Source organism: Pygocentrus nattereri, chromosome 4 (assembly GCF_015220715.1).
Source record: "Pygocentrus nattereri isolate fPygNat1 chromosome 4, fPygNat1.pri, whole genome shotgun sequence".
Classification (NCBI taxonomy): domain Eukaryota; kingdom Metazoa; phylum Chordata; class Actinopteri; order Characiformes; family Serrasalmidae; genus Pygocentrus; species Pygocentrus nattereri.
Genome location: NC_051214.1, coordinates 24,574,209 through 24,587,935, shown reverse-complemented (window position 1 = coordinate 24,587,935; position 13,727 = coordinate 24,574,209).

The window sequence follows — 13,727 nt, the reverse complement described above, 5'->3', positions numbered from 1 at the left end:
GTGGGGTCTTTGGACTGACACAGATAATTAGACCAATAAATTTGGCGCACAGGCAGCCTTCAAGGCCAGGGCCAAATTCAAACTGACAGAACAATCATATTTCAGGGTTTTAGCAGAAGCATTAGATAAGACAAGAATTCTCCTTTGAACTTGAGAAACTCGACAGGATTTTTGAACCACACGTAACACAGTTTGAATTTAATGCAGCTGTTCTACTCATGCGTTCCTGCAGAACTGAAGACCGCAGGCTCAAGCAGCTGCAGGCTGCACCATTAGTTTAGTGCTCAAACACTTATTGCCAGTAGGGTCAGGTTTCTGGAGGTATGAAGTTTTGAACATCTCCCTGTAAAAGGTAATGAGGAATGGTTGTGAGCACTTGAGGATCTGGAGTTGGCTGCTGTGATTGTAAGTACACACTGCATGTTGCCTTGGGAAAGGCTTTAACCTGGTTCTCCTTGACGGCTGAACATATCCCACCACTCTCACCACTGTATAGCTCATCTTATCTCTGAATCAGGCCTTTTGGAGCACACTGAGTCCATACAGACATAATTTATCTCACAGAGCTCTGAAGTCATGTTGTCACTCTGTAGTCGGCATTTTGTCCATTTTAGGACCTCCAGGTCAAAGCTGGATTCTCTATGTGGAAAATAAATGGTCTTATAGAACATGGCGACTATCATGCCCTATTGCAAACAAATGTTCCAAACCCGATACGGACATTTTTCCTCTGAATCTAACTGGATCCTCTGAGTTATGAGGTCATTAAAAAGCTAAAATACGACTATTGCTACATGCAAGATAACACTGCTGTGCTCTGAATTGACATCACAACACTGACTACATCGCCAAATACCTCACACAAACCAGCAAGCTTTGTCAATCATGGTAGTTAAGTTGCTTTAGCAGCTGTCACCAACGGTTAGAGTAGCTCATTTTGTTATGTAAGAAGGTTTAAGTTTAAAAATGGACTTACTATGTTTGAACACCACAAATTGCAAGTTTTGTTGATTTTTTAAAATGAAAATAAGTTAATATGCCGTGTACAGTAAACAAGCTTAAATATGGCATTTTTCAAACTTTAGTGCACAATTTCCTCTTTTTTTTGATGAATTAAACATAATATGATTCATCATAACTTGTGCCCAGGCCACTTTGTGTTTAATTTCCCAATATGTTAAATTTAGCAAAAAAAAAAGGTACTTGTCCATCAAACTTTGAAGAAGCATGTTCTCTGGAGAGGATGCGCACTTGATTTCACTTAGAAAAATTAATAAAAAGTTAATAGACTGGGGTGCCTAAACCTTTGCATATTGCGGCTGTTGGATCAAAACCGTTTATCTCTAAAATAACAACTTTATGGGAAAAAGAAAAAACGCACTTGACTTTAATGTAAATCAGTGGAATCAGACTATTTTCCAAGTAATTCTAGGCTGAAGAAAGGAAAGACGTCCAAAAGAAGTCAATTCATCTTGAAATTTACTTACAATGTAAAAGCTAACAGGCATTTTCAAATTATGTCAGAAATTGAAAAATGACAAAAATGGAGATAGGAGGTTTTATTCAGACAGCAGCGACATGACTGTATATCACTTTTGTCGAAACAATACCGATTACCTCTAAATTGGTAACTTTACAGGAGAAGAAAAATTTTACTTTTAATGTAAATCAATGGAACCACACTTTTTCCAAGTATATCTGGGTCATTTCTTTAGGTTCTGTTAACCTCTTATTCTCCAAAGTATACTTTAGTTTTTCCATCTGAATTTACACGACCAAATTGTAAGCCAAATTATTCAGTAACTGCATGAAAAAAATGCAAATTGAAATTTATTCATTTTTATTATTTTTTTTATAAAAGTTCCCCTCAAATGAACAGAACATGTGTTTTATGATCTACACATATTGCTATGTGCTTACAATTTACTGCTGAAAGCCAAAAATCTCAGAGGATCTCTGTATTATTTTATAAAAATAATGTTTACAGAGTTGAACACTGAAGAGACGCCGTCTGTTTATAGCTCATAGCCCAGATATGGGGAAAAATGGGTCGACTTTCAGTAGAAATACAAACTGAGTTCAGCTTCTTTTATTATAAGGGTTTAAAATGACATCACCATCTATTTGACTGGAAAGAAGCGTTACAGCCTCATACGATGCCCAGCTTCTGAATGTAGCTTATGAAATATGAAAGAGTTGAAGAATTTGACGAAGTGCGTTTTGGAACCTCCGGTGGTCCCAAGGAGTTGAAGAGGTTACTCATGAAATTTACACACAATATAAAGGGTAACAGGTATTTTTTGAATTATGTCAACAAAAATGGAGGTACAAGGTTTTGTCCTGATAGCAGAGATATGTAGCAGTATTTGTATTTTGGCTGCTCAGTTATCTTGTAATACAGGATCCAAGAACATTAGGGTGAAAAATGTATATGGGACAAAACGTATTTGGTTTGGAACTGTTCTGTTTATCGCAGAGCGAGATTTTTAGAGAAATCTGCTTCAGCTTGAACTCCAGAATGATGCACGATTTTAGAGGTCTCAAACACACTCACCGGTCCACAGGAGGACCAGCTATCCTATAACCTCAGCTGGCATACAACTTAGATGTGATCCATTGCATGTGTTTTGGAACTGAGATGTCATAACATGCAGATGACATTACAATAATCAAATTGCTGGACTATGCAAGATCAGTTTCTGGCTTTTGTGTCTGACCAGTTTTAAAAGAATTAACTTTTATTTGGAAAAAAAACGTGTCTTGCTTTCTGCCAGAGAATTTGTTATGTATTTAGAGTATGTTGTTATTCTGATATCTTGAGTCATGAATTACGTTCATTTGGGGATTTGGCCTCTGCGAAGGGGAAAAAAGTACAACCAAGTGCAAACGTTTTTCCATAATAAGAGTCACGAACGTTTGCGGTTATTCACTAAGGTTAAAGGGGGCTTCCAGAAGTTCAGCATGTTCTTGGATCAGGATGAACGGTAGAGAGACTGTTGAAATACAGACACCTTTTGACCTTGGCGTCTTCTCCAAAAAGCAGCAGAAAGTGATAGTTTTAATGGCAAAAGGCCGTGAGCTACTTCAGCTGCAATCAGTGCAGCACATAATGTTGTTTAATGCTTAGGTAGACCTGTAAATAGTCCTTTGACAGAGTAAAGGCTGCAAGCCTGTAGCAATTTGGTATCAATTACATGCAGTATCTTGCTAAATGCATTGTGAAATGGTAGAATAGAATTATAAACTCAAGCAATTACTGTGCTGTACAGAGGTCGATCAATGGCACCAGAAGCTGTGGCACACCGGCACCAGCCTGGCTGGGCTTTACCACTGTGGTCAGCTGGGTTGCGCAGGGCAGAACCAAGTTATGGTTACGGTCAGTGTAAAATGGCCACCGCAAACCATGGCTGGCCCATCAGTGGGTACGTGCCCGTGTCTGACTTGGCCTGATGTGGTCGGCTGGCCGTTTGCGGCCAGACGTCTGTCTTTGTGATTGCAGCGGCTTTTTTACGGTGTGGGGGGATAAGTGCTTACCACACGGGGGCACAAACAATGAATGAAGTAAACAGTCCCACAAGCTTGCTTATGTCTGTGTTCACGATCTGCCTCCAGCTAACTGCGTTCAATCAGACACGTGTAAATGTGTACTACACGTAGGCTTATGAGTGCAGCGAGCACGTCTGGAGCTAATGTTAGAGAGAAGCACGCATTTCCATTCTATCATTCCTCTATTGGTCCCAGCATGACTCCTCTAATAGAGCTAGGTGGAAGAGGAGGATGGAAATTACATGTGCAAGTGCATGCATTAATTCAGCCTAATTGGCTACAGCACACACCTCATTTAATGACATCGTGCAAAGTTTACCAGCGCAGCCACCCAATTAGATTCAGGGGAGAGGGGGAAAAACAACACAGAACCCGCTGTTGAAATATTTTGGTTTTGTTGTCTACTAAAACCATGTGGAGCCACCTTGTAGGCATTTTCTCTCTCTCTCTCTCTCTCTCTCTCTCTCTCTCTCTCTCTGGAAGAGCCACTCCTCACGCTGGTTTCAATTCCCTAACCTTTCAGATCATGCTGTAATGAGCCAAAATGACTCTCACATGCACTTTATGCCTGCTTGAATCATTTTTCCACCAAAGCAATTTAAGCCTGAGATTCAATATTGTTTTCCAAAGTGAGTCAGGAGGGATCGTTCTGTGTTTGGTTTTATATACATATATATTATATAGATATATATATATATATATATATATATATATACATACATATTTGTTCTTAAGACTCACACAGAACACCACAATCTACTTTTGTTTGAGAGAAAACAGTCCAAGAAGCTGAGCTCTTCCATCAAATCCACCGAGACTTTCAAAAGAATAGCTAATACAGCAGGTACTTCCTGTTTCTGGAACTTTTTTGAAGCTCATTTTTTCCCTGCTGGGGGTGCAACCAGGCTTTATAATAAGTTGTGGTTTGCTGCCAGTTTATTATTCTTTTTTTCTGCTGAGAGGGCAACTTTGAAAGCTTTTGGAACGAAAAAGATGGAGGTGGAGGGCATAGAGGTTGTTTAAGCAACTGGCTTGATTTCAAGAGCAAGAGCAAGTCTCCTGTAGTGAAGTCTTGCAATGCTAAGCTTTTTTTTCCAATCATGTAATCGCCTCTGTCTTCTGTACACCCGCCATATTGTCTGATTCTCATGCTGCTCCCTCCCTAAAGTTCCTTCAGGGATGTGCTATCGTTATGGCATGCTTGCCTTCTTCACCTTAACTTGCTCATTGCTGTCAGGAGGCTTGAGGCTTGAGTAAGAGAAACCCACTTGTCAGGTTTTCACGTTAACAGGGAAATTTGTTCTTGAGCTTGTTACAAAGGCTGATACTAAATAGATTCACATGTCAGCGATTTAGTCAGACTTTACTGCTTTCTTACCTCAGCTCAGTGGAATAGGCAGAGAGACATTTTTGGGTGGGCCTGTGAAAAAGCGGGGTATGCCAACTTGGTAGATTTTCAAATTCAGCTTCCAAATTTCTAAACAATTCCCAAAATGTCATAACATCAGGCTATAATCTACTTCTGACAGCAGTAGCCATCACCCTACCTATTCCAATGCTTCCGCTCTATGGTGACACAAGACAATAGCATTCGATCAGAATGCTGGTTTCACATAAAAACAACCAGCCATCACTATAAAGCATGTGTCCACTCACGACCAACATATTCACCCTGACAAAGCAGACTTAGCTAAGTTAAAATCAGACAACAGACAAAGACAAAAATGCCACAGAGAACTTAAAAACTGAAACTGAATCACTGCCATGGTGAGTATGAAAAATGTTTATGGATCATTTATGTCTTACCTTTGACTCAATGCATTGAAATAAAGTTTGATTTGATCTTTTGACACAGCCCACATAAACTTTTGTTGGAAAATAACATTGAAAGTACCGAATTCACAAAAAACTTGTTTTGTTTCTGTTACTATTATTTTTGGAAAGACAAACTAATTGTGGGAGTCGTGTTATGATAGTATCCACATACCCATAGACCAGCAATCAAAGCAATGAAATTTAAGAGAAATATTAAACCATTAAATCACTCTGAAATTAAGTTTTTAAAACTGCTTAGATAAGTAGAAAATGATATACCTTACTCCATCATGGTTCACTTTTCCTGGTCTCACAGGTACATCTTTTGACCACAACTGGGGCTTCGAATTGAACAATGGTGTGCTGATAATGAACTGAATGAACTGACTTGAGGCAATGATGAATAGCAACACTTGATAAGGCAGCGCTTGGCAGAGACCATAATGATTTGTTTGACCATATTACAATAACAGCACCCACAGAAAACAAATCAAGTTTTATTATCTGAAAAAGGCTTAATTAATATTATTTCCTCATTTGACTGGTACCCGTGATTACGCCCCAGTCTTAGCCACATTATAATAAGACAGATGAATGTGCATTCACACATCTTATGCCTGGCAACACCACTTAGGAGAGAACGGGATTGGTCAGCAAAGTGTTGGTTAGCACAGTATAAACTTTCAAGTAGAGTAGTGGGAATAACTGCCCCCTTATGACCAACGTTCATCTTTTTTTGAAATGAACTCTTAATCTTACAGTTCGTTAAGGTGAGGATAACTTGACTCTTGTTGGGTTCAATTTTGTTAAAAAAATGTCACCCTGGATAAATACATTATAAGACTGTTACATGCATGGATGCTGAAAATATGTTCATTTAAATTAATCAGCTACATTCTGATAGATGAATTGAAAGCCAACATATAATACCAGCTAGCTAAAATTGCTGAAGTGAATAGAGATTTGTTCCATGTGGGTGGGGTTGGTTGGCACATTGATGTTTTGGGGGGCTGGTTATTTTTATTTAGTTTCAGTTATACAATATAGAAAATAACATGGTTTATTATTTAACACATGCTTTTAATTGAATGTGTGTGGTTTGGTTTACATTAAAAGCTGTGATTATTTCTATTTGTTGCTGAATTCTTTCAACGATAGTCTTCAATCCCCACCTGGGCAAGCATCCTACACTACACCTATAAGAGTCCTTGGGCAAGACTCCTAACACCGCCGTGGCCTGCCTGTGTAAAATGATCAAATGGTAAGTCGCTCTAGATAAGAGCGTCAGCCAAATGCCATAAATGTAAATGTAAATGTCTTTGTGCCAAGCCCATGTTGGACCTGGTTAGCACACTTGCACAACATGAATCCATGCCGTGAATCCATTCATTCTAAGCGCATATTGTAGCCTTTTGGGTTCTCCAAAGATCTCAGATAAGTCAAAGATCTGAATGAACTCAACTTTACGTACAAACCAGATTCCAAAAACATTGGAATGCTGTGCAAAATGTAAATAAAAACAGAAAGCAGTTATGTGCAAATCATTTAAACCCACATTTTTTCTTTGTAAATACCACAAAGACAACATGTCAAATGTTGGAACTGAGAAATGCTATTGTTGTTTTGAAAAATAAATGGCCATTTTGAATTTAATGCCAGAAACACATTTCAAAAAGCTGGGTTGGAAAGTTGTGTAATGAAAAAAAAAACAACCTTGTGGAACGTCTCACAACTAATAGGTTAATTGGCAACTGGTAAGTAACATGTTGGGGTATAAAAAGAGCATCAGAGAGAGGCTGAATCTTTCAGAAGGAAAGATGGAGAGGGGTCCACTACTCTGTGAAAGACTGTGTGGGCAAATAGTGCAACAACTCAAGAATAATGTAATACAGCAAAGCATCTATGGTACATAATATAATTAAATGATTTAGAGAATCTGGTGAAATCTCTGCATGCGAGGGACAAGCCTGAAAAACCTATACTCATCTTTGGGCCCTCAGATGAGGGCATGATTCTGCAGTGGAAATCAATTCATGGGCTCAGGAACATTTCCAAAAAACACTGTTTATGAAAGCAGTTGTATCCAAAAATGCAAGATAAAACTTATGCAAAGAAAAAAACAGATATAAACAGGATCCAGAAACACCGCCGCCTTCTCTGGGCTGAGCTCATTTAAGATGAACTGAAATGAAGTATGAAGTTAAGTGGTTCTAGTTATCTGATAAATCAAGATTTTAAATTCATTTTAGGAATCATGTCCCCTGGGTTAAAGAGGAAAGAGACTATCTGGCTTGTTATAAGCACACAGTTCAAAAGCCAGCATCTGTGATGGTATGAAGCATAAGTGCACGTGGCAAGAGTGACTTGCACATCTGTGAAGGCACCATTAATGGTGCACGATATGTATTCAGGTTTTAGAGCAACACATGCTGCTATCCAGAGGACATCAGGGAAGGCCTTGCTTACTTCAGCAAGAAAATGCCAAACCACATTCTGCACATATTACAACAGCATGTCTCCATAGTAAAAGAGTCCAGGTGCTAAACTGGCCTCCTTGCGGTCCAGATCTGTCACCACTGAAAACATTTAACGCATTACGGAATGAAAAACACAACAGAGGAGACCCTGAAGTGTTGAATAGCTGAAATCCTGTATCAAGCAAAAATAGAAAACAAACATTTCACTTTCAAAACTACATCACTTGTTCTCCTTAGTTCCAAAGTCCTTAAAAAACTTTTTTGAAATGTGTTGCTATCATCAAGTTCAAAATGGGCATGACTTTTTTTAAATACAACCTTTTTTCCATTTCAACAGTTGTTTTGTACTATTTTCAATTAATTATAAGGTTTAAATGATTTGTACGTCACTGCATTCTGTTTTCGTTTATATTTTGCACAGCATCCCAACTTTTTTAGAAACAGAGTTGCATAACTCTGCACAGCAAACAGAATATAAGAGAGAAAGTTGCAGTTCTTTAGCTAGACTCACTCCGTTTTGTTTCTTCTAGGACCCTTTATGGCTGTTACTTCCACACACAGCAGAACCTAGCCCCGCCCTTCAAAATAAGAGTCCACAGTCAGATAGAAAGCACATACTGGTCTGCTGGCTGTATAAGGTCGGCTGTTTGCCACTGCTGGTCCACCCTCAGACCACCCAGATTACTGTCCTGCATACAATATCTAAGTAGTTTTTAATCTCCTCAAACAGATTTTAAATGCACAGAGAATTTTATTTTGAAAAATAAACAAAGATAATATCACAAACAACTCACAGAAAAAAAGACTAGGTCTAATATAAAATGATTTTATAGAAAATGTTGCTGGATTAAACTTATTTACTAAACTGATTTACAAAGTAGATCTAAAAAAAGGAAGGAAATATAAGAAAATTGGACTGTGAATGGACAATGAGCAATAATAAGTGGAATTTTGTTTAATACTCTGCTTAACCACCGAAGTGCTGCCCAGCAAAATGCCGAAAAAGTGGACCGCCAGCTTTTCCATCAGCAGGCCAACAGTGGTCCACTATCCACTTCCTATCAGGAAACCCAGTGAATAAACAACAACCAACAGAACTAAACAGCCCAAAATTAACATGCAAACATATATTTTAAAAGTAAATAGTACACTCTTCACTATTATTTTTAACTGAGCAGCACTAGACCTGCTCTGATAGCACAATATTTTATGACATTGATGCTACCCGTTAGCTTAGATGTTCAACTTTCATTTGTCGGCATCTGCTTGGGATGTGCTAGCTACCCAGCTTCGGATCAATAGAGTCAATGGACAAAAACAAAGCACAGCTAGATTTTACTCAGATACCAAACTTCACAGTGGCAGCAAAAGGCTGATGAACAGAGCAGGCCGCTCTCCAGCTCATTCTGGGTGAAGTTTACGAGCCAAGCTGAGAAATACGACTTTAATAATGGTTACAAATGGTGGGCCGGTCCTGGGCCTGTAGCTTTAAAATAACTGGCTCTAGGCCAGCTGTCCCTTGACTTGAAAATAACTTGCGGTACGTCAGATAGAGGCACAGCTGAAGTTGCCTCTATAAACTCGTCATTAAAACCACCGTCTTGGCATTTTCTCCGCCATTTTATCAGAGCTGTGATGGCAGCTCGTGGCTTTGGCGGGAAACTGAGCGGAGATGGCACAACGTGTCTGACGATCCACAGACACAGTGCTGTGGCGAGCCAGCCGCCCATTACCCTCCTCTCAGTCGGCTGCATGTGGTAAGCAAAGCGTTTTTAAAGACCCGGGGAGAAGAAAACCAAAGACTTTAAAACAGCCCCTCGCCTCAAAATCCCCCTTTTACTGTTTCACTCAGCTCTGCCTGCACTAAATTTAGAAGGTGTGAAAAATAAAGACATACAGCTGAGAAGAAACTGTGCTGACAGCTCTGCGCAGCAGACTCGTGTCTCTGTGCCAGCGTTTTAAAACCCAAACTGACTGACACATTCTCATTAAAACTGAATTTATTACACTGGTGTTAGAAATATCGCATGCTTCCTGTTAAAGGGGACTTCCACCATTTTCCCAATATTTGCATCATTCAGTTGTTGACATGTAAATAAAGTCATTCAAAGTGCTCTGATGTTAAATGGTTCATTGTGGAGGAACTGGCACAGTCTGATCTACACAGTGGTGCTGATAGGAACCAGGAGTTGCCATGTCTATAACACAAGTATAGCCTTAACTGACTGTTAAGTTTTTTTGGAGTCTTAATTTGCCATGAATTCATTCATTTTAGGCCAAAACCTTATCTCAAGATTATTATTAAATATGATTTGTTTCAAGCAAGGCCTATGCCTGTGACTGATAGAGGCCCTAAGTAGAATATTGGATTTACAATGTAGTTATAAAAGTAACAGTTTCTTTTACTTGTCTCTTCAATTAAATTCAACTTTACCACCAAACCAAGCACCAACTTGCTTAATGCCCGAGAGGTACGTGCTAGCAGTCCAATGCAAGTGAGGAGTGATGGTAGAGTATAGCCCTCCCCATCCCCATACCCCTACCAATGAACCCACCCTCCTCCCAACTGAAGAAGGAGGTGAGCAGCATTGTGTCGACTGACATGTCCATTGGCATAATTGAATATGTGATATATATATATATATATATATACTTTTTTTATATTATTATTACTATTGTGTGTGTTTTTGTAATAAAGATACACACATGGCATTATATTTTGCTGCTGTCAGAACAAAATCTCGTATCTCCAAAATGGTAACTTCATGGAAAAAACTTCACTTTTAATGTAAGTCAATGGAACCAGACGTCTTTCCAAGTAATTCTGAGCCATTTCTTTTGATCCATTCATCTTGAAATTGGACCAAATGTAAAGAACACCATGCATTTTCAAATTATGCCAAAAACTGAAAAAAAATGGAGATACAAGGTTTTGTTCCAACAGTGATTTGCAATAATAGGTTTGTGTGTGTCCAGCTTTCAGTACATTGAAGCATTGGCATACTACTACTAGCCAATCCGAAGCCTTGGGTTATGGTTTAAAATAGCCAGCCGTTGCCTGCATGTCTTCACAGTGTTTTATTTTCAGGGTTGGCATGGCCTGTGGTGGTGGTGTAGCAGGATCCGATGCAATATCTTTTCATGGAGCTCAAAATCCCTGGCAGCGCCCCTTAGTAGTCTTAAAAAGGATGTTTCTTCAAGAGGTTTTTAGTAAAGGGAATGGTTCTGTTTAGAACCATGAGTTCTACATAGAACCATTTCATGCTTAAACAGTTCTTTGCATGGTGAAATCGCTCTTCAGATTGATGCAGAATGTTTTGTGTATAGAACGGTTTTGAGAATGCTAACATAGTATCAATAGTGCATTAGTAATAATAAAATTGAATGGTGAAATTGTTTTTCAGATTATTTTTGTTACTATGTTACCCTTTTTTGAAATGCTTCTATACAGAAAACTCTCTGCATCAATCTGTAGAACAATTTCACCATTTAAGCTGGAAATGGTTCTACATAGAACTCATGGTTCCAAATAGAACTATTACTTTTACTTAAGAGGCATTGTTTTAAGAGTGTAGCTTAGACGTTTCCTATCGTCTGTCATGTCAAAATTCTGAATCGATCAGTTTCTCTAGAGCATCTCACATTAAAGCTCTCTGAATGACTTTAAGTCCTATTCATTTAGTTTTTCAAAAACAAACAAAAAAACAGACAAAAACACCCAGCACACCCGTAACATTCTGTTTTCAGCCATCTATTTATCCTTTTATCTGTTTAAAGGGTTTTTTACTGCCTTTAATTGCTGTTTTGTTGTACTGATTGAAACCAAAAACAAACAGGCTGTTGTAAACAGGCCAAGCTGTGTAACTCCTGAAACTTCTCAGCACTCTTAAAACAAGACACTTAAGATTTTACAGCGTCCTCTGAGACACGGCTGAGAAATGTTGTTCATTGTCACATGATGTTAAGAATACAGACAAACCCCAACACACACACACACACACACACACACACACACACACACACACACACACACACACACACACACACACACACATATGCCTCCACACTGAAAACCCCCCCACTCTCACTCTCCCTCGCACACACACACTGACAGGAACATCTTGCCAGCAGATGTGGCAAGACAGCAGACACTTCAAAGCTGCAGCTCGCAGACCTGCTGCACACTCTGACGCCAACTGTAAAAAAGAGCCCGGACGTGTGGCGTGGAAAATATGAACCCTCTCAAATACCGGCTGGCCAGCCACCTTAGAGGAGATGCCTTTACTGCTCATCGCCCGATACGCCGTGCAGAAACCGAGAGAGAGCACAGGGGCTGGAGTCCCTGTTGCTGAGAGATCCACACGTGCCTGAAGAGAAAAGAGATGTTGACAGACTCAGATATAACTCATCTGGTCCTCAGGGTGTGGAAACTCTCTCTCTCTCTCTCTCTTTCTCTCTCCCTCTCTCTCTCTCTCTCTCTCTCTCTCTCTCTCTCTCTCTCTGCTCTCTCCAGCCTCCCCCTCATCCTCACGCATTATTCTTCTGTGTAATTAGTGTAATGAAGTAATGATATCATCCATTACCGCAGTCGCAGGGATGTGATGTGAAAGCAGTGGGCTGCTGCTGATGAGTTATGGCCCACTGGGTCTTCATTCTCTCCCCGTGTTTTTCCCATGAACATGAAATGCATTCTGTCCTGCCCAGAGAGAATTGTGTGCATGCGTATGTGTGTATATATGTTTGTTTGTGGTGTGTGTGTGTGTGTGTGTGTGTGTGTGTGTGTGCGCGTGTGTGTGTGTGTGTGTGTGTGTGTGTGTGTAGGGGGGACGGGGTGTGAGGGGGTTAACATTTCATCATCTCCACTTTTCCATCTCAGGGGACGAGGGCCTTCTGCCTATTAATGACTGTGGAGGGTTTACTCAGCCCCAGGAGCCACAGAGGGACCCTGAGAATGCCTCCTCTTTCTTAGGCTGCATTCACAAGGACATTTTTCTTGTCTACCACCACAAAAAAAAAAAAAAGTTTGTATGCTGGTTTGATGCATCAGGAAGTGGATGTAGCCTTATGGCTACAAACAGCACATAGTTAAGAAACAAAAACACCCCCACATCCTTAATATTCTGTTTTCAGTTTCTAATTATCCTTTTAACTATATAAATGGTTTTGCTGTATTGATTGAAACCGAAAACAAACCGGAAGACGTAAACAGGCTGATCAGTGTAACTGCTGAAACTTCTCACATAGTGTTCACTTTTAGCAGCTATTCCGAGTATTTCATTGTAGCTAGCCTGCTGAGAGCTGTCTTTATCCCATTTGCCATATCCCAAGTGGGTCATCCTTATTCCCTTTTCAAAGTAGCCATAAAATGCAATCACTGCTTGTTTTTGGAGGTTCCTAAGTTGAAATATGCATTTTTTGTTCTCATTTTGATGGAAATGTATGCTCATTTTGATTTTGATGGAAATGTATGCTCAGAAGAAACCAGAAGCGAGCTAGAAGTTTGTCTTCGTGCGTGAGCAGGGATGTCAACATTTATAAAAGTGCTTTTATTGTGTTTAACTGCTATGTTTATTGTGGCAGTTATACACTATTGTTTGACATAAAAAGCTGTATTTATGCTGTATGATTTCCTCTTTGTGGACTCATTGCTCGCTAGCAGCTCAACACAGAGATTCAAAATTTCAAAAGTTAAAAATTTCGCACACAGGGAGCCAACAGTGTCCCCTTTAATCTGACCATAATACTGGGAATTACTGGGAAAATAGTTTGATTATTGCATATTATTATAAGTAAAGATCAATGGATTTCCATTCTACCGGTGCAGTGGCCAGCAGGGGTCTACAGGTCTGTTTTGAATTGTATACCTCTGGATGAGAGCTGACAACAGTG